The 26,430-nt window shown below is 44.7% G+C and overlaps 1 long non-coding RNA gene across 1 annotated transcript; it reads left to right on the top strand.

Annotated features, from left to right (window-relative positions):
- Window positions 1-386: 386 nt before the first annotated feature.
- On the top strand, window positions 387-26,360 carry LOC310839037. The gene is made up of 5 exons (XR_014561295.1): window positions 387-401; window positions 747-1,322; window positions 11,948-12,041; window positions 25,046-25,337; window positions 26,137-26,360. It is a non-coding gene; the product is annotated as an uncharacterized lncRNA (long non-coding RNA).
- The last annotated feature ends 70 nt before the right edge of the window (window positions 26,361-26,430 follow it).

Here is a 26,430-nt window from a genome sequence, read left to right as displayed (position 1 = left end):
CAAACAAGCAAGCAAACAAACAAACAAACAATGAGTTGATCCAAGAATGGTGAAACCCCCGTAAGAGTGAAATTGGAAGACAACAAAAGCCACATTCATAGACATGGAGGGGGAACAATGGTGGGCGTAGGACCTTTTCCAGACTGAGCACAACCTTCCCTTCTAGGCAACATGTCTGTGGTGGGCTAGGCAAGAAGCAAAACTGAGGGGAGCAACAAATGTTCAATTTTTGGACAGCAGACTTATTTCTGCTGACTCGTCTCTGTCCTGCATCCAAGCAAGGAAGAAGCATTGATGGACGCAACTCAAGGGCACATTCAAACCAGGGAGAGAGAAGCCTATAGGGCCACATTCCTCATCCCTGCTCTAGATTAAGAGCTGCAGTACTATGACAACATACAGTAAACATAAATCAGAGGGTGGAGAAAGCGAAGCTATTGTAAAATACACAGTTCTGGAGTGTTGTGAAGTAGTATGAGAGGTCAAAAAGGTGGTAAGAACGCACAGAGAGAAAAGCTTACACCAAAAAAAAATTCACTTATTGGCATTCATCTGTCTCGAGAAACTATCGAGTTTATAAAGGGATTGTTACAAATAAAATAAAGCAGATGGGGTTTAAGGAGACCCACATCCATGCCTACATAAGAAGGGGCTTTTTGAGCTTTTTATGTTGATTGGTTGAACATATCTAACTGCTGTATTTTAAGTAATGTTGAAAAAGATATTATCTTGAAATATGATTGCAGGGGAGGAGATACAGAATACAGCCTTTTACTTCGCAGCTTGTTTTCCTTTGCTTTCAAAAGCTCCCAGATTCGCCTGCTCACTTCTTCACAAGTGCAACCCAGACCCAAAAGAAAAATCGACAGGTTATATCCAATACTAGTCCTATACAAAGTAGGCCCAATGAAGTTAACAGATGTATCTAACTTAAGCTTCATTAATTTCAGCAGGTGTGTTCTGAGAAGAGCAGGGGGTTAATTATAAGATTTTTTTTGTAAGGGCAAGCTACAAATTCAATTGGGTGGAGCCAGCCACTGATGTCATAAAGCCAGTGGCAAGAATGTTCTAGAAGTGTACTTGGCAGGCCAAACATCAAACTTGATAAGCTCTCTGCCCTCTTATCTCAAGGAACCTTTTCATTTCTAATTTACCTTCTTCCACAAACAGCAAGAACCAAGGGAACCCTCCACCCCCAAACCAGAAATAGGCAGGTGAAGAAAACTGACAAAGAAACGGGGAAGAGCCTTGAGCCCAAAAGTGATGAAGCAACAGTTTTTCTAATCAAATGAACTGAGGCCTTCATCCTGCAAACCCTAAGTGTAAGTGCTCCCCATTATCAACCTCAATCTGGACATGGGCATGAGGGTGGGTAGAGTTGGAGGGGAAAGGGGGTGTTGTTGCTGTAGAAACGGGGAGAAAACGATGCAGGGGAAAGGAAAGGGCCTCCGGTTTAGAGATAGTGTCTTCTGGTGCCGTGCTGATTCATGAGCTTTAATCAGATCTCTGTTTTCTTTCCCCCACCCGTATCTTTTGTGGATGTCTGTTGCTGTTTTTTTTAAAGAATTTATCTTTCATATCTGAGCTGGGTTTCCCCACCTTGTTGCTCTGCTGTATTGGAAGGGGGAAAAATACATATTTAAAAGCAAAGTACTCTCCTATGAAACCTGTCTTTGCTCTCATTTCAGTGAGAAGTTCCAATCTGTGCAAAATTCTCTGTCCCAACCTCAAATTAAAGTTCCACATAGAGCCTTGTTCCCACATTAACATTTTGCATTCTGTGCCCCCCCCCCCTTGATTCCTTCTCGTGCCACACAGCTCTGGTGTTGTTATGCAGGGCCAACAACATTCATGGTTGAAAATACTGTGTATCATGAGGATAACTTCCCTTAGCAGGCCAACCATAGAGTTCACTACTTGATGGCTCTTTTCTGGTTCTTAGCTGGCATAGCCTCCAACATTTCTCCCGATGAAAATAGGGACATCTTAAGGAAAAGTAGGACATTCCAGTATCAAATCTGAAACAGAGACGGCTTCTGTAAATTTGGGACTGTCCTTGGAAAATAGGGACACTTGGAGGGTCTGAACTGGCAGCTTGCCACATAAAGTTATGTGGCCTTGAAATGACCACTTGGGCCAGTTCTGTTTGAATTCTCCTCAAGAGGCAAATATCTGACCAGCTCACAAAGGCCAGACACTTGCCCTTTATGCTCCTGCAGTCTCATCTGATCAGAATAAAACTCGTATGGATGTGAGTTGGTAGGAGTTTTGTGACCCATAGCAGCCTCTGTCGACTGCCAAGCATTCCAAGTGGAAAATGGGCTCCAGTATTAGGAATTTATTTGCTGGCTGTGGGTCCCTCTCTCTGATTCTTGTCCTACAGGCACTTTTAACAATGCAGAGGAGCTGCTTGATCATTGGGAAGTTTGTGTGCTGAAGGTGCTGAGCTGTGCACAGCTCCTTTGGCTAAGCTTCTGTGTAAACATCATCTGTTGTTAATTCAGTCCAGAATTTTTGCAAACAAAATTTTCATTTCTCTTTCCCTCTCAACACAACCTCCCCTCCACCCAACCTGCCTTCTTCTTTTTCGCCTTCTCAATTATTATTTACATTCTTAGAAGGGAAGATTTTCATATGCAAATGACAAGAGCTATTTGAACAAGGTGCAAAGGTTCCCTTTATGGTATAATATTATATCCTGGCAGCATATATTGGAGGAGCTCCACAATGCTGGATGTGGACATAAGAGATGCTGACCAGTCCAAAAGGTACTTCAGAAAAGAAGCAAAGTGGAAGATGAGAGAGAGGGGTGGACAGCCAGGAAGTAACACTGAGCTGATTTGGATTTAACATTGCCTACCCTTTCCCATGTTATTTCATATGTGAATGTAAGGATCCAAACCTGCAGGTTGTGAATTGTGGCTTGAAGCACAAGCAGGGAATATTTGGACCTCAAAATAATTGTTTATAATTTGATATCTAAAGGATAGGGTGGGTGTTTGGGTTCCAAAGATGGCATGAAAGATTCCAAATGAAGGTGTGGTTGCTGGAAAAATCAGCTTCCGAAGCTAATGTACTATTCTGTTTAGCTGGTTGGATTGTATTGGTTGGATTGTATTGTTGGTTTAACAAGATAGATTTTAAAAAAAAGAGTTAGCACTTCCTAGTAAAACTGCCTGAATGTGATGCAAAGACGTTTGGGTCATAATTTGGAGATGTTGAACCAAGCTAACCATAATGGGTATCTAAATCAAAAGCCTACCAGTGGGCTCATCAAACCCCCTGGTTCTGCTGCATGCAAACCAGGTGGTGGTGGGTTGTCAAGGCCAAACTGGAGGACTCTCAGGAAGAATGGATGGATCACAGGTTGTACAGTGCCTGAGCTAAGCCATAACCTTTCTTCTTCCTGGGTGTGCTTGGTTTCTAAAGCCAGAAAATGAATATGTGTCGGGGTAGGGGTGGGGAGCAGTCAAACCTAATCATACACCAGTATAGGCTGAACTAGCACACCATAGCAAGAGTTGCACCATGTGATTCTGTGGATCATGTTGCTTAGCTCTTAGAGAAGGTCCTGAGGAGTAGGACTCTTAATAAGAAAAAATAAATAAATAAAACTTGCAAGATTTAGGAGAATGACCGTGAGATCACATTGCCATGTCCATCTTCTCTTCTAGAAGGGCTTTAACATCCCTTATCAAGATATGTCAGAATTTGGACTGCAGGTTCTCCAGGGTAGGATAGAACTTATTTCTAATCAGTGCACAGCGCATAACTATGGTACCCTCTAATTAGTAAAGCACTTATCTCCTTAAGCCAAATGAAATACAGCAAGCACCAGCTCTATTGGGGTTATACCATTGTGCTGCATTCTGTTATGTGTGTGAATCAGGCCAGAGTGACCTGTTGCGATGCGAGGGTTTCTGCTTTTTTTTGCACTAGAGGTCTGCTGGAGCAGGCTTCAAGGTACAGAACAGGCTATAGCTTTTCAGTGACAAACAGCTCCTCAAGAAACTTAAGTGGCAGAATATTCAGGGCGGACTGAAGAGTTGAGCTCTTCACACAGCCCAATACTAATGTGTGGAGTTCACGGCCACAAGGTGTGATGGTGGTCACTAGATGGTTAGGGAAATTTGCAGAAGATAGGTCTGGCGATGACCATGACGGCTATATGGAATCTCCATGAACAGAGGCAGCGTGATACTGAATTCCCATTGCAGGTGGGAAGGTGGGGAACAACAGTGAAGGACAGCTATTTATTACCTTCATGCTCTGCTCAAAGACTTCCTGATAGTATCCCTACTATGGGAAGTGGGATGCTGGGCTTGATGGACATCTGACCTGGCAAAGTTGTCCCTAGTTTCTTATCCACTTAGTGCAACAGAAGCATTAGGACAGAGGCGGCCAACCTGTTGTTGAGTTCCAAGTCCCATCCTACCAGGCCATAGACCATATTGGCTGGGCTTGATAGGAGCTGGAGCCTAACAGGTTAGCCACCCATGATTTAGGAGGTGGGACTTTCATGAGGCATTGACCTGCAATGGATGATATCCAGTGTTTGCTTGAAGGAGTTTTGTATCCTTGCTTTGTAGGACTGGCTGTGCACCTAAGGTCTGGAGCATCTCAGCACACCAAAGGGCCAGTTTTGCACATGAGCATTCGTGAGGGATCTTGCTTCAGCTGGCTTTGCAAGGAAAATAGAAACCTTTCACGGGTCAGAATGCTCGTTTGCATCGCAAATGCCTGCGCTCCCCCCCCCCCCATGCACAGATAGGTGGCATTGGCATAAATAGGAGGAGTTGGGCACAAAATCAGTTTAAGCCTAATGTGTGAAACGCTTGAAGTGCACGCAATTCAGGATAGACAATAATGTTTCATTCTGGATTGTTTTATTTGGTGTTTTAATGTGTTGCTAAACACTTTGAGATTTTTTTCTTAAAAATATAAAGCAGTATAGAAATGAAATGAATAATAAAAATAAAATAAAATAAAAAGTTGATGATTATAATATATAGACAGAGTCATACAGAGTGGGGATTGGCCCAGAGAGCACTAGGTGATTTGTTCATTGCATTGAAACCAGAAGTCAGAGTGATCCAGAAATTCAGCAAATGTTCCAGAACCTGTTACTTGTTCCAGTTGTTGCAAAGTAATTTTTCCAAGATTGGTTGTGTGCTTTCCCAGACGTACAAAACAATACCATTGGGCAAATGACACTGTGCCCAAATAGCTCAGGATGTGGCCGGTTTGAGCTGCGTACTCGGAAAAATGATGCAGAGGGGGGCCTCAGAAATAATTAGTTGGTGCTAATCAGTATGACAGGCCTGGGTTTTTTTTTTAACATCATATGGAAGATAAGTCTCTGATGCCTGATTCTGTTCAGTTCTCTTCGAGGCTGTGATAAGAAGGTGGTTGCTTTGTCAGGGTTACTCACTCTCTTCTGAGCAGTTTACTCAGCCCTGAGCTCGTTTAGATAAGACAAACATCTAAACGCCATTTCCGGAGATCCACGCCATGCTTTGCACTCAGGCAATGCTTAAACCTTGTGGTTGGTTACCAGAGACTGAAGCCAGTGATCTTGAAAACAGTTTTTTAAAGGCTCTGCCGTAACCCTTTCTGAATCTATATAAAAATCCTCCCTTCCAGAGAAGCCCACCACCTCCGGTTCAAAGGAGCAGAAACAATTAGTACCTGCTTTAATGTGCCTTGCATTACTGGTTCCCTGCCTCAAACACTTACACAGACTTTCTTCGGGGCAGTGAGGGGTCTAGCAAAATACTGTGCGTCATGCAGGAATCTTCCTCTTGTTCTGTTTTAGCCAGATCAGTGTGCAACCTAGGAACATGAGTTTGTGACATTGCTGATACAGATACCATAAAAACATCTAAAAATAGTTTCAAGAACAGTGCAAATTAAACATCTAAGGCAGAGAGCTTTTCATCCAGCCGGAAAATCCACTTTAACTGCCTAAGCCTAAGGTTCTAGTATGTGCTTGAATCCTTCCTGGAAAATGGCGACTGTCTGAGGGCACTCTAAGACTTAAGGAGGAGGAAGCTGACAGGCTGTGCCACCCTCTGGACTGGTTGTAGGATAGAGGGCAGGCAGGTGGGGCAGGTGGCTGATGTGGGCAGGCTGAGACCCCAATGGTCTAGCCTCCACTAAGTTCCACCATGACAGGGAGCATTAGCACTTGCCTAGGTGCTGAAGAACGAATCTCTCTCTCTCTCTCTCTCTCTCTCTCTCTCTCTCTCTCTCTCGTCAAAGTCAGGTTGACCTAGCTGCTGCATTGCACCCACTCTCGCACAGAGCATCCACTGCCTCCGTCTCACATGAGGGAGCTGCAGTCAAATATTAAAAAGGCAGCAGGAGCATTAAATTATTCGCCAACAGAACACTGTCATCCCTCCCATAAAACTATTTTGACCTGTAGTTTTCTGTGGAGTCTATTGCTCTTAAATGTGCAGTGAGAAAGGAAATTAAAAATTAATCTTTATTTCCATCTCAGCAGAAAAACCTTAATTCTCTGCATTGAAATTATACCCATAGTCCAGGACAATAAATTATAGTTTTAATTGCAGCTAGTCACGGCCAATCAAACTGGCAACCCCCACCCCTGCCTGCCTTCTCTTTCTAGATTTCACTCCTTTATCCTAAAAAAATTCGTGTAGTGATGGAGAGAGAAAAATTATGTATACAAATCCTAAGAAACCAGGACACCTGGCTTCAAAAGTAACTTTTTTTTTAATCCTCTTCCCCTCCTTGTCCCCCACCCCACCCCCAGGAAATTAGTCTGAGAGCTACAGGTCACAAGTTGCTCACAGTTTATTCAGCGTTGCATGCAGATATAACATATATAGGTACTACTAAAGCACAACTTAGTGTGATGTTCTGAACTCTGCTCTCAGAGAGTGTATATTGGGCGACATCAACAAGTCCTTCTTCAGCAGCTTTCCAGCAGATAAGTGACCTAACCTCAGTGCAAATGTACCGCTTATCCATACATGGAGGATACAAACCATCATTTTCCCATCCACTTTAAACTGTAGTTTCATACTTGTAACAAATACTTAACCATGGTTTCAATAGCTAGATTAACCATGGTTAATGAAAACATTATAGCTGCGTAAGACCTTAGCATGGCCATTTAGATTGGTGTCAAATCTTGGATTCAGTTTTTGCTTTTTATGATAGTGGTTGGATGTTGTCTCTTCTAGGCTGTATTGATTCTGGCATTTTGTGTGTGTTCCCCATCTTTACAAGCTCTTGCATAGGCACAGCTCACAGGCAGATCCAGGAAAAGTCTCTTGTGTATTTTATCCCACATATTATGGAGATTTCCTCTCCTTACTCCCCACTTCTCTCTCTCTCTCTCCCACCCACCCTCTCGTTCCCCCCATATCAATCATTCCCCACCTTGAAAGCTTCCTTGGTTAACTGCTTATTTCAAAATCATTATTAATGAATTTGCTCAGGGATTTTGGAATTTAATTAGCCTCTTTTGAACCGCTCTCTTACCGTGTTTGACTAGAGAAACAGAAAATCCCTCCATGACTTGTTTGCTTTCCTCCTTTTTATTCTCCGTCTAGAAGTGCAAAAATATAATCAGGGAGGGTGGGCTGTGTATGTGTGTATGTATCATTGGTTGCTTGGAGCAGTTCATTTGGTTCAGTTTGGTGTTGCTTTTCAGGATATAAATTAGAAGGATCCCTGGAAGCAAGCTACTTGCTTTCTGAGATGAAGAGGCAAGATAACATTGCTTTTGGTAGAAGGCACAGAAACCTCATTTTGCACAGCTATATAGCATTTGTCAAGCTGATGACATGTTGGGACAGCCCCATGGTTATTATGGCAGCCATGAAGTCCCAAGCCATCCCAGAGCTAACCACTTTGGCTGCATTGGCTGAGCAAGAGGGATACTGCGGCTGCAGTCCAAGCCTGTGTCTTCGCTTAGTTGTTCCTCTTCCCACCCCACCCCACCCTCTCTGATTCCCCTTGACAAAGGTATCTGTCAGGAAGAGTCTCTTGCAAAGACAATGGGCACCCTTGAAAAACAATGCACACCCTTCAGGTAGATTACCAGTGATTGCTCTTTTCAGGTGTGTTGCCTTTCCTTTAGCTTGGTGTGTAAGGAAAGTGGGTAAATGCAGGTTCTCGAGTTCTGGTGGATTTATGTTATATATCTTTGGTAGGGTACTTCCAGACAGGTGCATATTGTGAGATCAGTGCTGCTCATCCACACAAGCTTTCCATTTATTTATTGCATTTATATTTGACCTTTTCTCCAAGGAGCTCAAGGTGGTGTATATGATTCTCCCTCTCCTCACTTAAACCCCACAACAACCCTATGAAGTAGGTTAAGCTGAGAGACAGGGGCTGGCCCAAGGCCATGAGAAGAGCCTGCCAGATCAGACCAATGGCCCATTCAGTCCAGCATCCTGGATTTATGCAGAGGTCAATCTGATGAGCTTCATGGCTGAGGAGGGATTTGAACCCTGGTCTCCCTGGTTGGTCCTAATCCAACACCCTGACCACTGCGTAACACTGGCTCTCAGTATCCACGTAACATTGTTGGCATCAAAATGCCAACCATTTACCTGTTCCCTGGAAAATCTAGTAAGTTGGGGGGGGGGGGAATAATGCCAAAAGTCTCTTGCTAAGGATCCATTCCTGTAGCTCTCTTAGTTAAAGTTTTTTCATATGCTGCGTTTTAGCTATTTGAGCTCTGCCCCCAAAACAGCCTGCATAAAGTTCAAATATTGTCAAAGCAAAATGAAAATCAGAGTAATCAAAATTCAGTAAATTGCAACACAGGTGTCTGCTACAGGTGCTGCTTGCAACAAAACAGAGTTAGTCCATAAGTAGCAGAAGCGATGAAAAGTCCTCATTGCTTAAAACCCTTGCTGTTGTTAGTGATACCTACCACGTTAAATAGCCTTACATCTTTCCCTACAAACTTCTGATATCACTGTAAGCCTTACAACAAAGGGAACAGTAAGAAAGGCTAGTACTGTTCCCCTAACAGTATACAGATGCTTGTATACTAAGACTGATGGCCTTTTAAGACTGCCCACTGAGATCTCAGTGACTCAGGCTAGAGCCACTCATGGTGCAGAGGAGGGAGAAAAACAGTACTTACATGACACTCTGAGTTAGGGACAATTTCTTCCCAACCCCATATATGGCAGCAACACAAATATGATAACAAAATTAACTCACTGAGACTGTCAAGGGGAATTTTTCTTTTCTCTCTGGCCCGAGTCCACCCAAATCTGGTGTTTCGGCCCCAGTTGTAGGGCTGATACTCTACTTCCCAATCAGAAAAATTGGCAGAAGAAGCTTGTCTTTCCCCAAGAGGGGCAATGAGGTGGATTTCGCACTTAAGTGCTTCCAGGTATTTGGGTGTCAAGAGCTGTACAACCAGGAGCACACACTGTTAATTGTTCCGCCTCATTTTGCTGAGTGGCCGTGTGCCAGAGCGCCTGTGCGTCCCTGGTGAGTGCTTTAAATGGCACAGTGTTTACTTGGAGATTTGCCTAGGACATGCAGATTGCTTCGGCATTTGATGTCCCCATCTCTGCGGCTGCAAATTTCAGCTTCAGGTTCAGTGCTCTGCCTTCTTTGAACTGAAGCAGACGGACACCCTTTCTCACTCCAGCCCATTCCTCAACAGACACTGAAGAGCCAGAGACAAAGTGCTTGCGCGGCTGCCATTATTGTTGTCCAATTTACTTTATTGAATTATCTTTCTGACGGACGTTTATGAGTCACTGATGTTTTCCCCTGCCTCTGTAACTGAAAGGAAGACTGGCCAAGGGAAAGAAGAAAGCATAAGGGGAGGTTGATCTTAACCGAGATTTCTCTAGAAACATGCATTTGTCTTCACTGCCAGAGTCAGCACCAGGCATCAGCATTGTGGCGCACCTGCTGTTTGAGTCCCAGGCCACAGTCAGGGACCCACTGCCAATATTTGGAGCCCCTGGTTCCCTCTACTCCTCTTCCTCCACTTTGCTCTTTCCTGTTGCTGCCTGCCTGTTCACCCTATCTAAGCAAACAAGTAGTGAAATGAGTGAAGCCTGTCCATAAGTTGCGCCCTCTCCTGCTGAACTCAGAGATAGAGGCAAGCAATAAGGTGGCCATGTGTCCCGCTTTACAGAGGACAGCGCCCTGTTTGAAGGCATCCTCGATTTGAAGGGCAGTCTGACCTAAGGGTTGTATCACTGCATTCACAGAACAACTTCTGTGAGCGCAGTGGAACTGCGCCCCCCCTCTCCCCCAAGCATGTCCTGCCTCCAGATCTGCTCTGGAGGGATAGTAGGACATTCTCTTGTGGGGTGTCAATTTTTTAACAAATTCCCTGCATCTTTGGTGCTCCCTCGTCACAAGAAACAACAGTCCATGTTCCCAACTGCAGGAAATGCTAGAATGCAATGGGAGGCTATGCCAGCATGAAGAGTAAAGCTCCCGACACTGTGCAAGATTTGAAGACGGGATGCAATGGACAAAGAGTGCCGAGTGCTATGTCTATTGTGTAGAAGCATGCCTGGTCCCACAATGTAATAAATATAAATATGCATCGGCCTATAAGCTCCTCTGCCTTTAACACTGGCCACTCGCTGGGTGTGCTACGTGAAACCACAATTAATCAACCCTGCAACGGTTTCAATGGGGACTGACTTCCTCACATCAGAAATGGGTGCAGATAAAATTTTAAGCGGAAACAGGATGTCACGTAGAACATGCAGCAGGTGCTTTCTATTATGCTGTTGCTTTGTTTATAAAATTTATATATCCCCTTTCTTCCATACTTCCCTCCCCACAATTTCCAAGGCAGTGTTGCCTTTATTTGGCCAGAGTTACAGATGCTGGAAGATCATTTGAATAAAACAAAACACAAAACCTCAGAGTTGGAGTTTAGTGTTTAGTGGGGGAGGATGCTCTTTCCAATGTTGTGGCCGTGTCTTATGGTGCAAAACATCTGGAGTGGGAGATATAGCAAGTCAGGCAGCTGTAGTTTTACTTTTACAGTATTATTAAAAGTCCAGATGAGGATGTGCTTTTCCTGCTGACTACAAGACTTGCAACGGTGAGGTTCCTGGTATGAACAGGACTGGCCATTTGCTTTGGCTGAAAAAATGACATATCAGCTGAAAGTGACCAGAGGACAAATGTGGTCCATGGCATAGTTTTATAATATGCACCCAGTCAGGAGAGCATAGATGCATCTCCCACAGACACATAGCAGGTTATGGAGAGACCCACTTGGATGACTGGTAAAATGTACCACCATCACTGCCTAACTCTTGTTGCTCACTGTAATATGCAGGTGGTTTTTACAAGCCTAGTTTGGGTTTTGTTATATGTAAAAATTGGTACTTTAGAGAACTGTTTTTCACAAGGCTTTTAAATAAAATAATAATAAAGTTACTCTATACCAGGCAAAAGTGACTTAAGTTTCTTCCAAGTGCTGCGGTAAAAGCAAGATTTTGTGGCTGGGACATCTGGCTACGTTTCAATGCAAAATCTTCATGGTTGTTTTAAATCCTCTGCGTTCTTCATGGATACTTCACTATGGAGGAAAATGTTGGGAATGTTACTAAGCCTTTTACTTCTGTCACAAATTGCTTTGTGATTTTTTTCAGCAGTGTCTGGAAGGAGAATCCATATAATCACAAGGATGCAAGGTTAATATCACTTGTATCCTGCTGCCCCGAGGGTAGCAGAGTGATACTGTAAAATACAAAGCAGTACGCCACTGATACACAGTATTGATTTTGTTAATACATTACATTTGTTATCAGGCAAAGGACAAGTGGTTTCTTCTAAATAATTAATATTGTGATCTAAAGCACTGGATAAAAGAGGCAAAAAATCTCTTAGAACCTCCTCCTAATGCCTTTCCTTTCCTTTTTTTTTTTTTTTTTTTTGCTTACTCATTTCTCCCCCCCTTCAGTTCCAGTGAGGAATGGTTTAACGTTGAGGAGGAGGAGAGAAGGAAGAAGATTAAACAAGAAAAAATAACTGGCCAGGAGACCATCTGAGCAAAGGTAAGGAAGGCCATTGGGACAAATGTTTCACAGAAGCTGGTGCAATTTAGATATGGAACTGGGACTGACAAATCATAATTTCAAAAATGAAAGATGCTGTGGATTAGAACTTTGAGTAAGGTGTTCAGTTTTCAAAGTTCTTCATGCTAGAAGGCTGACACAGTTTGTGAACAAGAGATGTGTAAAAATCTATAGGAACAGGATAATGAAAGGCTTAGATCTCTACTTATGATTTAAGAATTGTGTTGTAATAATAATAATAATAATACCACACCCATCTGGCTGAGTTTCCCCAGCCACTCTGGGCAGATTACAACACATATAAAAACTTAGTAAAACGTCAAACATTAAAAACAGGGCTGCCTTCAGATATCTTCTAAGAGTTGCGTAGAATAATAATAATAATTTTATTATGTCTTGGAAACATAGTCATTATCCTAGCAAATGGGTGTAGAGTAATGGCTAAGGGACCTCTTAACAATGTATTAAGCAATAAGCCACCTGGTTTGAATTGTTCCTCTGCTCTGCTCTCACTAGGTGGCCTTAGCATCTCATCCTCATCTGCAGTATTGATATTGGCTTACCCTTACAGGGTTGTTGTACGACAAGTTTATGTATACAGTACACCTAGGACCGCTGCCTTTGGCTGCTTGAATTACAGGCAAAGAGTACCCACCACCATTACCTTTTTTTGCCACCCATGAGAATATAAGCAGAGTCATGCTGGATCCTGTTCTCACCATGACCAACTAGATGCTCATGGGAAGCCCCCAAGCACAACCTGAACAGCACTCGCCCCACTTTACAAGTGCTTCCCAGCAACCAGTGTTCAGAGGCACACTGCCTTCAGCAGTACAGGTAGAACATAGCTGTTATGAAGGGCGTACCTGGGGGTTGGCCAGGCTTTCTCCTGCCAAGGGCACAAGCCCAGGAGGCACAAAAGTTGCATATCTCCACTCTGGCTCAGAGTGACTAGGAGCCCACCCACCCACCCACTCATCCGCACACTCCCCGGGCTGCTCCTCCGCTGCTCTGGGTGGCCAACATCTCCTTTCCAAGGGTGCAAGGGATGGGGAAAGGGCGATGCAGCTCCTTGCCAAGGGCGCAAGAGATGAGGGTGCCAATACTTCTTCCAAGGGTGCAAGAGAGCCTAGTTATGCCTCTGGCCATTATAGCTAGTAACCCTTGGTAGCTCCATCCTCTGTGAATTTGTCTAATCCTCTTCATTTAAACCCATCCAAGTTGGTGGCCATCACTCCATCTTGAATCCTATAGTTTAACTATTTGTTGGGTGAACAAGTGCTTTCTGGATCTTCCAAGGTTGAGCTCCATTGGATGTCCCCAAGTTCTAGTATTATGAGACAGAAAAAACCTTCTTCTCCCTATCCACTTTCTCCATACTGTGCATCATTTTATACACCTCTTCACCCTCCTTAGCTACTGTTTTTAGAAGGCTGCAGGAGGGACTGGAGGTTAGCTTAAATAGAGAGGGAGATTCATACTGTGAGGCTTAGCAATTTCATTAAGGGCCCACCTGCCATTGCCCCCTTTACCACTGCTGCCATCCTGTGCATGCTTACTAGGAAGTAGGTCTGATTGAATTCAGTGGGATTTACTTCTGGGGTGCAAGGCATTCGCTGTCTCCCTCGCCTCTTCAGTTTCCTCCCATCCACATTCCCTCCTATGACGTTGCAGCTGGACACACCAGTGAGGAGTAACTCTCAGCAGGCTGTGAGTAATGAGGTGCTGAGGGGAGCTCTCATCCCACATCCCAGGTTCCTCAGCATCGGCTCCACTTCTGACCGGGCCTCTGAGTCTTTCAAAGGGGCATTGCTACCGGCAACTCCAGCTCACTTTCCTCTGCCTCCATTCTTTGCTATGAGGACACATGCTCTGCAGCCTCCAGAGCTAAAAAGCGCTGCCCGCAACCAATAACTTAATTGAAAACATCAAAGGAGACCAAAAAAGAAAGAAAGGAAGAATTGCACAAGATGATGGGACACTGCTGTCGAGCTAAGCTTTAACCTTGCTGTTGTTTGCCAAGGTTTCCTCCTACCATCGTTGAAAAAACAACAGTGGCGGACGTGGGAGGCTACATAAGTACCCTAAGTACAATCAGAGCAGCAGGGAGCACTTAGCATCTAGCAAACGTCAGTAGCCTCAGCATGTGTGTCTTTGACCTGTGCCTAAACAGGCTGCTAAAGGCCTCTGCTCAAGGGTAGCATTTCTCCATGGATAGATCAAACCCCCTTGGCAGCACAAACCCCTAACACGCCCGCTCAGAATAGAAGTAAGGCCCGTCAAGTTCAATGAGGAAATCAAGGCAGTTTGCAGAGACCCCTGCCTAACCACCCCACTCCCTGGCTTTTAATGAAATCTGTCTGATAAGGTAAAGGGACCATTAGGTCCAGTCATGACCGACTCTGGGGTTGCGGCGCTTATCTTGCTTTATTGGCCGAGGGAGTCGGCATACAGCATCTGGGTCATGTGGCCAGCATGACTTAGTCGCTTCTGGCGAACCAGAGCAGCGCACGGAAACGCCGTTTACCTTCCCGCCGGAGCGGTACCTATTTATCTACTTGCACTTTGACGTGCTTTTGAACTGCTAGGTTGGCAGGAGCAGGTACTGAGCAACGGGAACTCACCCCATCACAGGGATTTGAACCGCTGACCTTCTGATCGGCAAGTCCTGGGCTCTGTTTTAACGCACAGCACCACCCGTGTCCCTATCTGATAAGGTACCCAAGAGTAAATACAGTTTACGCCTCTTCTCCTCTCTGGGCTAAGTGCCAGTTTTCCTATTTTGGTGACCTGCCTTGTGCTGCCCCAGGCTCTCTCCCCATTGGTGGGCTTTCTCCCAATTTACTGCCCAACATTTTGGTCAGGTGATTTTTACTAGCTTTCACCTTCATCAGAACATCGTGAAGATTTGTGTATGCTCCAGGCATGGAAGGTGAACCTCATAACTTGTACAAATAATAACTTAACTTGTGTTTGTGGCAATGGGCATACACACACACACACACACACACACACTTTCATTTTTGGAGGGGAAAGGGGGGTATTTTTGCCTGCCCACATTGCCTCACCCAGCATTAGAACGAGGCCCCTGGAAGGCTGGGCAAGTTCTAAGCCTCAGGCTGAAATAGGTTCCCCATCCCTGGGTAGATGCAACCAATTAAAAATGAAGAAATGAAATGAGTGTGTGCTGTATGGTGGGTCTCAGGTCTGAAAAAGACTGAAGTCTGTTGCTGCTTTACATAAAAGAAGGTCTCAGTTTCGATCCCTGGCTTCTTTAGCTGAAAAGTGTAAAGGTAGCAGGTGAAGGGAAAGATATCCTCTGCCTGAGAGTTGCTGCCAGTCAGAGTAGAGTAGACCATACTGGCCTGGATCAGCAAATAGTCTTACCTGGTAAAAGGCAACTTGTCTAGGCAGCCCATGTCTGAAACCTTAAATATAGGTTGTGTGAACTGACCCAGAATTAGTTATCACTTCTTTTGCTACACCCCCTTTTTTTTTAAAAAAAGAAGAGGTTCTCTTTCTAAAGAGTTGCATTCATAGGGAGGAGAAAAATATCATTCCTAGCACAAATAATTAGAATGCTTTGCCATTCTATACAGCCTTCCATCCAAATATCTTAAATAGGAATGATTCACATCTAGGAAGCATCCTCATCATTAATAGTACCATATGCTTTCAGAAAAGATGGGCACCTACTTCAGGAGAGGTGCGGGAATGTGTGTGTGTGTGTGTGTGTGTGTGTGTGTGTGTGTGTGAATCACTCCCTGCTGAGCTCTCTACCAGTCCATTTGTGGGTGCATCAAAACCTTGGGTTTTGTGAAAAGTTGTTAAATAAGCTCCCGGGCAAAAATAAAGGATCAAAGGGGATCTAATTAGCTGCAGTCTGCTTATGAATTGTGGATGTTCACCTAGCTTTATAAATTGACACATTTAACATTAAAACTCAAAGCAAAAAATGATGTAATTATTCCCCCCTCCTTTTTTCTGAGGCTTAGGTTTAATATCTTTATTGAAAATTGGGTGCTTCTATTGCATCTCAAGATGCTTTATTCTATGCAATCTGGAGCGAGTCATTTTTCATGTTGAATTGTAATATGGTTTAAATGATAAGGGCCTGATTCAGAAAGCTTTTGCCTCTGCTGGTAGTCTGACAAGAAAGCTCACAGCCCAGTAATAACCTGAAGATAATCTACAATTTGATTCTTTGTGCTCCTCTTCACTGTTTCGAGAGGGGTGGCGGGGTGGGAAGAAGGTGGGATTTAAGCTTGACACTGGGACATTATAAACCACAGGCTTTATTAATATTATCACTTCTTTTGCACTTACAGCATGACAGCACTTTACAAACCTTTTTTATTTATTATTCCTCATTCAAAACAATCCTGTGAGGTAGATCGCTATTGTTCCCAAGCCTATGGCAGGGATAGGATTTGAACTCAGGTCTCCAAAATCCAAAACCCAACACTCTATCCATTGGTGGGGAGGGTCGAATTGAAGCAGATATGTTCACACTAATTTCTTGTAGCTATATTCTTATTTAAAAAATAATTTTCATTTTGGAAGTTGAGGAAGCAAAATTGTTATGTAACACCGCCCACCAAGACAAGTGGGACAGCTTGCAGTGTGAATGAAGAAAAGACTGAAAGAATATAGCATCAGATACAGTAATAGCATTTAGCAGATAGATGGAGATGGGATATGGGTACTATGTGCTGCTGACGAAGATTATCTGTGGTGTCTCCTCCTCAGTATGACTGGGTCGGGGGATTTTTTAAGAAGAAAGCAATGGATGACCTAATATATTTTAGTTAAAAGAAGGGAGAAGAGCATTGAGCAGACAATTGTTTCAGAGATTTCTCCCATGTTTTTGTTTGCTGGACTTGGTTGTGTGTTTCATTTGTTGCTCTCTGATCATTTGCCTGCACTGTGTCTAATGAATTTTCATGGATTAAATCTTTCCTGTTGGCTGAATTTGGCACCAGAACCATGAGCAGTGCAGGGAATGCAAGAAGGAAACGTCACATTATTTTAATCCCAGTCAAGAGCAGTTGATGTTGATGATGATTTTACCCTGGAGAAGGAAATCCAATGGAATAAGAGATATTCTTACGCTTCCTTCCTTCCACAAATTTTAATCCCAGTTTTCCATAAGTGGCAAAATTATAGAGCAAATAATATAAATGTTACCTTTTTTACAGCAGGCTAGTTTCTACATACACTCATTCCTTTTCCCCTATCTGCCACCCAAGCAAGCAAGACACATTATCTGATTTCAAGGAGAACTATCAGGCAAAAACCCTCAAGGAGGGTGTGAAGCAATGCCAATGAGGGGTGTGGACTGGAGAGGGGGGCTTGGCCTGGGGGATAGTCTCAAAGGCCAGATAGAGATATCTGGAGAATTGCATCTGGCCCCTAGGTCTGAAGCACTCTGCCATTACTTAGAACCACCCAAGGTCACCCAGGGAATTTCCTGGGGATTTGAACCCGCACCTCCCTTATCTGTGTCCAGTTCTTTCTCCATTTATCCCAGACTGGATTTCCCACGTTTGCCCATGTTTGGCACTAAGCACAGAATCATGCAAAATTCATGGTTGTCCTTGGCAGATAAATAAAAGTGTTCATGTAAAGAAGGTCAATTATTATTATGGGCTTCTGATGAATTGAACGTTTGCCCTCCTTGCTGTCAATTATTACCTTGGCTTTTCAAGGGTTCTGAAAAGTATGAGAACTTCTTAAGGCTATTCTGAAGTGATAATAATCAGGCAGAGGTCCAGAGAAGCAATTGAGTGATATTCCAGTGAGTGGCCAGACTTTTTCTCTCTCTAGAGAATACCCAGAGGTGCTGCTTAATGACCCAAGCTTAATGACTATGGGTATGATTCAACAATAAGCAGTTTTAGGTCCCATTGATTTCAGCAAGCGTACAGTTTGCATGAGCAAAGACCAAGGCTCACAACTGTTTGATGCAGCAACATACACGATTTATCAGAGAAACATTTTAAAGCCTCTGAGAACATAGAATGTGCTGCAACAGAGATCCATGGGTTACATGGATTCCCCTATCACCCAGCATCCAGGATCTGAGAGCTATTCTGCACACCCATTTTTTTGGACAATCATTCCACTGAAACCTGAAGCAACATGAAGGAGCATGAAGGTTGCACAGGAAATTTTATTTATGCATATATTTATACACTGCCAACTCATAGAAAACATCAAGTACTATGAAATGTAAAACACCACAAAAACGTTACAAAATCATCGTGCAAACCACTGGCAACTCAAGAACATTTTAAACATTTTGGCACAAAAAGGCCTTCAAGAAGTACCTGAAAGTCAAAGGCCAAATCTCTGCTGGAAGAATGTCCCACTGCATGAGACAAGCACACTACATACCCAGCTTCTAGTTGAAGACAGCTGGGCCTTTGAAATTCAGGGGACAACTAACAGTGGTCCTCCATACGATCTTGGTGCCTGAGCAGTGATATAAGGGCTCAGGTGGTCGTCAAGGTATCCTAGACCAAACTTGCTCAAGGATTTATATATTAACACAAGAACCTTGAACCTGTTCATAGGAGTAGCCAGTGCAGATGTTTTAGCAGAGGTGTTGGGTGCTGTCAGCCATCTGCCCCATCTGCAGCCTTACATAGATAGAGCACATCGCAGTAACCCATTACCAATGAATGGACTATAGTGGGCAGGGTTTCTAGATACAGCTGTGGCTGGCACACCAGGCAAAGCTGGTAAAAGGCACTCCAAGCCACAGAGGTCTCTTGGACCTCTAACAACAAAGATGCGTCCAGGTAGCTCTAAACTACATACATGCTCCTTTAGAGGGAATGCAACCCTATCCAGAACAGGCAATTGGTCTATCTTCCAAGCACAGGAACCACTTTTGAGGATTTCCAGACCAATTAAGTTACTACAAGTAGACACTTTCCTTCCTCATGGTGCGATGTCTGTTTATATAGCACTCTCTTTTCCTGTATGTCCACACCTGGGTCACCATGCGTGCAAGTGAGTGTAGTGATGTAATTTGTGAGGTCATTTTGCTCTGTTTTAATATGTGTGTGTGTGTGTGTGTGTTACGCCGATCCCGCTTTGCACGTTGCTTCCCTTTCATAATTTTGATGCTCTTTCATAAGCTTTTGCAACTATTTTCAAGAACTTTGACGTGTGTTTTGCAGCACGAATTTCAGCCATGTAGCCCATAACACATTTTGGTTTATAAAATTTTACTACAAACATACGATATATGTGTATCTGAAAAGGGGATGGAAAGTGAAACTACGGCAGCAGGATTTCTTATTATGGGGGGGAGTTTTAGAAAAAGATATATTTTGAAAATAATACTGCCCAGGACATTGCAATCCCATGGTTGCAGAGTCTCAGTCAATGTATGCTTGCTTTGATGAGGGCACCAAATGCCGAATTAATGTGTGTCAGGACTGCCGCTAGGTCCCAGCTCACAGAGGACCAACGCCCAGTGGATATTATATACAAAAGTCTTTATTGAAGTTTAGTTTCCATTTCCAAGCTCTGGGCGCGCAGACCCACGTCTTAACGCTAGACCGGCTAAGTCCCCTCTGACTCACTGCTCCACCCACACCAGTTTAAGATTCTAGCCCGGCTCCACCTCTTGCGCTGCTCTTTCCTGCGCTGGGTCCTTCTGCCCTCTGGGGTTCCCTCCTTCCTGGACTCCTCTGACGCTGAGCCTCCTGAGTCTTGCCCCTCCCTCCGGCGGGCTTTAGGACCTGGCTCCCTTCCCGGGCTCCCCGCTGTGCCGCGCTCCTGTACATTTGAACTTGGCGCGCGCGCCCAGCCGGTGACTTTCCTTCTGACCGTTTCCCCGCTTCCTGATGTGGGTGTTGCCAAACCTGACTCCTCTCCTCCCTCTGGTGGTGAGGACACTGGTCCCGACTCCTGGGACTCCCCCTCCCCACTGCGCTCTGGTGGAGACGCTGGTCCTGATCTCCAGCTGCTGCTCAGGGACTCCCCGCTGGCCCCTCCCTCTTGAGGTTTCTCCCCTGGAATCTCCCTTGCTCTGGCCACCGGCGCTCCCTTCTGTGAGTCCTCCGATTCACTAGAGAGGCTTGTGGAATAACTCTGGCCACTGTCACTGCCTGCGCCCCCCTCGTACTCCTCCTCCTCACTCTCCATTTGCTCCCCCTCCTGTGTCTCTCCTTCTGAACCCCTGACAATGTGATATTTCATAAGCAATTTCAAAAGACGGGAACCTTGTTCACATGCCTAGGTGAGAGAGAGAGAAATAGACATTTTCCGGGGCTTGTTGCAGTAACACAGCAGACTTGTAATGGGCTCATATTCTCCCTGTTGAGAGACATTGTGCTTGAAGTGGGGGCAGGAGAGGCAGGGAAGCCTGGCTGCGGCTGGGCTGCGAGGGCTGCCTTCAGGCAGGCATGAGTGACTTGCCAATGTACATGTGTTACCAAAGGACAGCAGTTTTGCAGCCTGAAAAGGCAGCTCGTTGTTCCTTGGTCACTGAGCATGACCAGTCTTCAGGGTAACTCACTGGGGGTTCTTGTCAGCAGAACTACAGGGTTACTATTTAATGAACCAGATAGGCAGGTAGAACGTTAAACAGCAGTTACACATCAAAAGTGAGCAACTTGTCCTTTGTTTTCTGCAGGACGGTGTGTGTGTGTGTGTGTGTAATTATTTACATTGCAGGGGCTTTGAATCAGGTAGGTTAGTAGGCAGATAGATAGATAGATAGATATGCTTAGATTTCACTCTCAAGGCTACCACAGTTGTTAGGATTCTTCCACAGCAAATAGCCATATGCTGTGTGAAACACTTGAAATATTTGCCCTCTGTGTTGGCCCTGCAGTATTAAGAACTTACATTTCCCCCTTTTATTACATTTCTATACCCCCTTTAGGGACGCAGGTGGCGCTGTGGGTTAAAGCCTCAGCGCCTAGGACTTGCCGATCGAAAGGTCGGCGGTTCGAATCCCTGCGGCGGGGTGCGCTCCCGCTGCTCGGTCCCAGCGCCTGCCAACCTAGCAGTTCGAAAGCACCTCCGGGTGCAAGTAGATAAATAGGGACCGCTTTCTAGCGGGAAGGTAAACGGCGTTTCCGTGTGCGGCTCTGGCTCCCCAGAGCAGCGATGTCACGCTGGCCACGTGACCCGGAAGTGTCTCCGGACAGCGCTGGCCCCTGGCCTCTTGAGTGAGATGGGCGCACAACCCCAGAGTCTGTCAAGACTGGCCCGTACGGGCAGGGGTACCTTTACCTTTACCTTTATACCCCCTTTCCTCCAAGGGACTCATGGTGGCCTACATACCTTTCCTGCCCCCCCCCCTTATCATCACAACAACCCTATGAGGTGGCTTAGCCTCAGGAAGGTTTTGGGGTGTTTCCTTACCCTTGCCATAACTGATACGCAATCCTGCGGCTTTTCTGGAGTTTTTAATTTGGTGTTTTTAATTGATGTACCGCTTGCTTGAAATCTATAATTTTCTTATCGCTTATGGCTTGTTTGTTAGCTTCCTTGAACTGTACCGTACAAGAAAAAGTGAGATATAAGGTCGAGATCCTTGATGGGATTACCTTCCTCACCTGTAAGTCACCTGTCCGCTCTGGACAGTTCCCCAACATAAGAAGAACTCTGCTGGATCAGGTCGATGGGCCATTCAGTCCAACATCCTGTTCTCATAGAGGCCAACTTGATGGCCATGGGACCAGCATGCAACAGCCCTCTCCCCATTTGTGGTTCCCAGCAACTGGCAATCAGAGGCTAGCTCTGAGAGTAGAGGTAGAATGTAATCATTATTTCTAGTAGCCATCAATAGCCTTATTTCCCATGAATTTGCCTGACCCTCTATCAAAGCCAACCCAAGTTGGTGTCTATCACTACACCTTATAGTTAGAATTTAGGGCAGAGGAGCTACAAGGGAAAGGGGAATTTATTATTATTATTATTATTATTATTATTATTATTATTATTACTTCATCTTCATCATCATCAGCATTCCTTTCAGAGTTGTATGGTTGATGGAGATGCCCTATATACAGTGGTACCTCGGGTTACATACGCTTCAGGTTACAGACTCTGCTAACCCAGAAATAGTGCTTCAGGTTAAGAACTTTGCTTCAGGATAAGAACAGAAATCGGGCTCCGGCGGCGCGGTGGCAGCAGGAGGCCCCATTAGCTAAAGTGGTGCTTCAGGTTAAGAACAGTTTCAGGTTAAGTACGGACCTCCGGAACGAATTAAGTACTTAACCTGAGATACCACTGTGATGCAGTATGCTTTGCACACTTAAAAATGCACTCTATAAATTCCCCAACCCAGCAAAAGTTGGCTGTGATGAAGGCTGCAGCTCTATGCACACATGCCATATTTTTCCGTGTATAAGACGAGCTTTTTTGACCCAAAAATGAGGTTCAAAATTTAGGGTCGTCTTATACACCAGTAGTGCTGAGGGTAGACAGGTGAATGTTTTTTTTGGTGCGAGGCCGAGACTGTAAGCAGCGATTAGCTGCTTGATTGTTGTGGGGTGGGAATGCCGAAAATTGCTCACCGGCCGGAATGAAGCGCGAGCCGGAGATTGGAAGTGGCAGTTGTAAGCGATGTGAGCGGTTGTGTGCTGCGTTCTGGCGGGTGAGTGATAATCCTCCCCCAAAGCTTAATCTCCCCATTTTCTAAATTTTGAGGCCCCTGAATAGGGGGCGACCTATACATGGCGGCTTCCTATAGACGGAAAGGTACAGTTTGTGGAAGTAAGCCCCCTTGAATACAGTGGGGCTTACTTTTGAGTAAATGTGCACAGGACTGGGCTCTGTGTGAACAGCTCAAGCCACTGGTGTCAATGAGCTCTGCAGCTGAAACCTACGTATTTGTAATTGGGAGTAAGCAAGTATCACAGAGTTCAGCTGAACTTATTCCCAAGAAAAGGTGCCCAGGAAAGGGCATTGTGTCGCCGATAACTTTTGCTAGACTGGGGCCAAAGGCTGAAATCCTGTGTGTCCCTTGTGAGGTACATGTTTCACTGAACTCAGTGAGTGGCATTCGGCTAGATTTTACTTGGACTAAGTTGGGCCCATTAATTACAGTGGTCTGCTCTGAATAAAACATTTAATACTAACCAGTGGGATTTACTTACAATTAAACACTCATTTATTTATTTCATGGCATTTATAGCCTACCTCTCCTCTGCCATGCAACCATTTGCATCAAAGTGGTTCCTCTGTGGTCACCCATCCAGGCACTGACCTGAGCTGGACCTAGTTAGTTTCAGCAAAGCGGTGGCTTTCATCTGCCAGGATGGGGCTACAAGGCTGCTTGTTTTACTGTCACATCTTGCTGTTAAACAGTGAAGCCTATCCTTCCCAGATACCCAGTTCTTATACCAGACAGCAACCCCCCTGCAAAATTCTGCATACATGGAATTGCAGAATTTAAATACTCCAGCCACTTTGCCCCTCTCTCTCCTGCTGTTCTCTCCCCCTGCTCAGCGGCTCTGCTCCTCACTTTTATATGACAAGCACCCAGCACTATCTCTTCCTCCTTCCAGCATGGCTCCCTTTGCATTGACATAGTTCTCTTCTGTAGTTCTCCTTGCTGACTGTTTATGTCATCACCATTTCATAATGCAGAAAGAACAAGAATCTCCGTGTTGCTCTTTGAGTGCATCTGAGCCATGGGTATCCAGCCCTGTTCATCATGCAGGCTTTCAGAGTGCATGCACATTGGAAGTTTGACAGCACTGCGGTCGGTTTTTATTTAAGAACATTTCAACTTACTTTTTTATATGCAAATTTAACAAAGAGGGGAAGGAAAAATAAAGGAATTATAAATAGGAAATAAGAAATGATAGAAAATAATAATAATACCAGTGACAGCAGCTCACATTAATGATACAACAACCATCAGTGCATCCGTCTTCTGTTAAACATATATGTTAATGTAAGCCCTCCAAATGTCCAAATAGTTATCCCCACAAAACTGATGTCCATAAGAAATGTGTTCAAATGTAGCCAGGGTGGTGGTGTCCTCAGACCATTACTTGATAGACATAGTCAGGGTAGCCTGTGTTTTAGCAATCCAAGAGCATGAACCTAAAATACAACAACTGGCAGTGGCAGCTGGCAACATTGTACAAGAGACCTGTACGGAAAGACAGCCAAAGAGTAACAAAAGAAGTCCAAGTAGAATCAAAGATGTGAGAATAGGTGGAGGAAGGAGATACAAGGGGATCAGAGGTGAAAAAACAAAGTATTGCAAACTTGATATCGATTCTGAGGTGTGATGGAAGCCAGCCTAGGGACTTGGGGGAAAATAGCTCTTGGGTTTGTATCCAACTAAGGTCTACTCAAAGAAGACCCACTATAATGAATGAACCAAGTTAGTTGTGTGTGTGACCTTTCATGGATCTACTCAAAGTAGGGCTAACATTGGATATAACCCATGGTCATTTGAAGATTGACTTGTCCTGCCCTCCCTATCCTGGGGTCCAGAGGCTGAAACTCCCATCATCCCTCACCACTGGCCATGCTGATTGGGCTGGTGGGAGTTGGGAGTCCAGAAACATCTTATTTGCCATAAGAATGTAAGATGAGCCTGCTGGATCAGGCCAAAGGCCCATCCAGTCCAGCATCCTGTTTTCACAGCGCCGCCAGTGGTATTAAAGCATTACCTGCAATGCATATCTATTCCATTGCTGATGAACCCACAGCAGCCTGAATACATGGTTCCATGGCAGGGGCATAGGAACCTTTGTTCACAGTTGTTTTCTCAGATGTGATGAGAGGGAAGGGATTTAGCTGTCCCACATGCCATCAGGGAATGTTGATTTTTCCAGCCCCCAGGCAAAGGACTTTAGGAAGGCCTTCTTGGATGCCTCAACCTGGCAATCTTTACAATTAGGGGTGGTGACATATTTTGCTAGAGGTTCAGAGTGACAAATGCCAGTCCGAGACTCTCAGATTCTGATAAGCACTGTGTGTGTGTGTGTTTATAGCTACACAACAAAGCAATCAAGAGCCGACACGGAAGCAGGAACAGCAGCAACAAAGGGGAAAGGCTGAGAAATGTCACGTGGGAAAGAAAGCACAAATGTACCCCAAAGAGAAGCAGAAGAAGCAGCTGAAGCCAAGGCCAAATTACCAGCAGTCAAGCTGAAGGCATCAGAAGCCAGTACAGGGCCAAAGACGGAAACAGCAAAAGAGGCAAGGTCTGACGCAATAGCCAGAGCTGCAGAGAAGGTGGCAAGATCACAAATTGCATTGGTTTTGCAATCGGCAAAAGCAGAGGTAGAGCTTAGACCTTTATATATTATTGCTGTTGTAACTGTTGTGATTATTATGCCGTCAGTGTACAAAGTGCTTTTCAGATTAACAGCAAGCAGGTTCTGCCCTTGAGAAGCTTATAATCTTAATTTCAGCAGTGGGAGTCACAAAGCAGTTACATGTACTGAGGCTGTTTTGGCTGAGGAGTGAGCAAAAGGCTCAAAGGAAAAGGTGGATTTTGAGGTGTTCTCGGTGGGGGGTTGGATTAATTATGGCGAGAGGACAGAAAGAAAGAGAAACCAAAGAACTCTTGAATGGCTGGGGAAGGACTGTAGCTCAGTGGCAGAACATCTGCCAAGCATGCAGAAGAAGGTCCCAGGTTCAATCCCCAGCATATTCAGGTAGGGCTGGGAATGTCCCTGTTTGAAACCCTGGAGAACAGCTGCCACTCAGAGTAAGGTAAAGGTAAAGACCCCTGGACCGTTAAGTCCAGTCAAGGGCAACTAATGGGTGCGGTGCTCATCTCACTTCAGGCCGAGGGAGCTGTCATTTGTCCACAGACAGTTTTCCAGGTCATGTGGCCAGCATGATGTAGGCATTGCTGAGCTGGGTGGTATTAGTCAGGTAGCTCCTTACCCATACCCTCTCATGCCTTGGACCGTGATGTCAGTGCAATATGAGCACGTACCTCAAAGCCAAACTCATTCTCCAACATCACTGTTTTGCCTAATAAGAGTAGACCGGAGAATCCCTTAGATTCCCCCAGAGCAAAGTTCTGATATTTGCATTCACAATTCTGATAAATCTGTTGCTGACTTTTTAGCTGAGGCACAGAAGAAGAAATCTAAGCTTGAGACAAAAGGATACTCTTCTGAACAACTTGGAGGAAAATGGAATAAATGAGACTGAAATGCAATGAAGGCAGAATGTGATCAGTAGATCCATGGTATGTAGTGGGAACAAGTGGACCTTCTTTGAGTAATAGCAAATCACACCCATTAATGGTGTGTCTTCCTTGGGAAACATCAATAAACATTGATCAATAAAGATGCACAGAATTCTGAATTTTATTGTCTAAGCGTTTGGAAGCCTGGTTCCATAGTACCTTTTTCAATGC

Source organism: Podarcis gaigeae (genome assembly GCF_964106915.1).
Source record: "Podarcis gaigeae genome assembly, chromosome: 2".
NCBI lineage: Eukaryota > Metazoa > Chordata > Lepidosauria > Squamata > Lacertidae > Podarcis > Podarcis gaigeae.
Note: the sequence above shows the minus strand (reverse complement) of the source record. Positions and strands in the feature narration are given on the sequence as shown.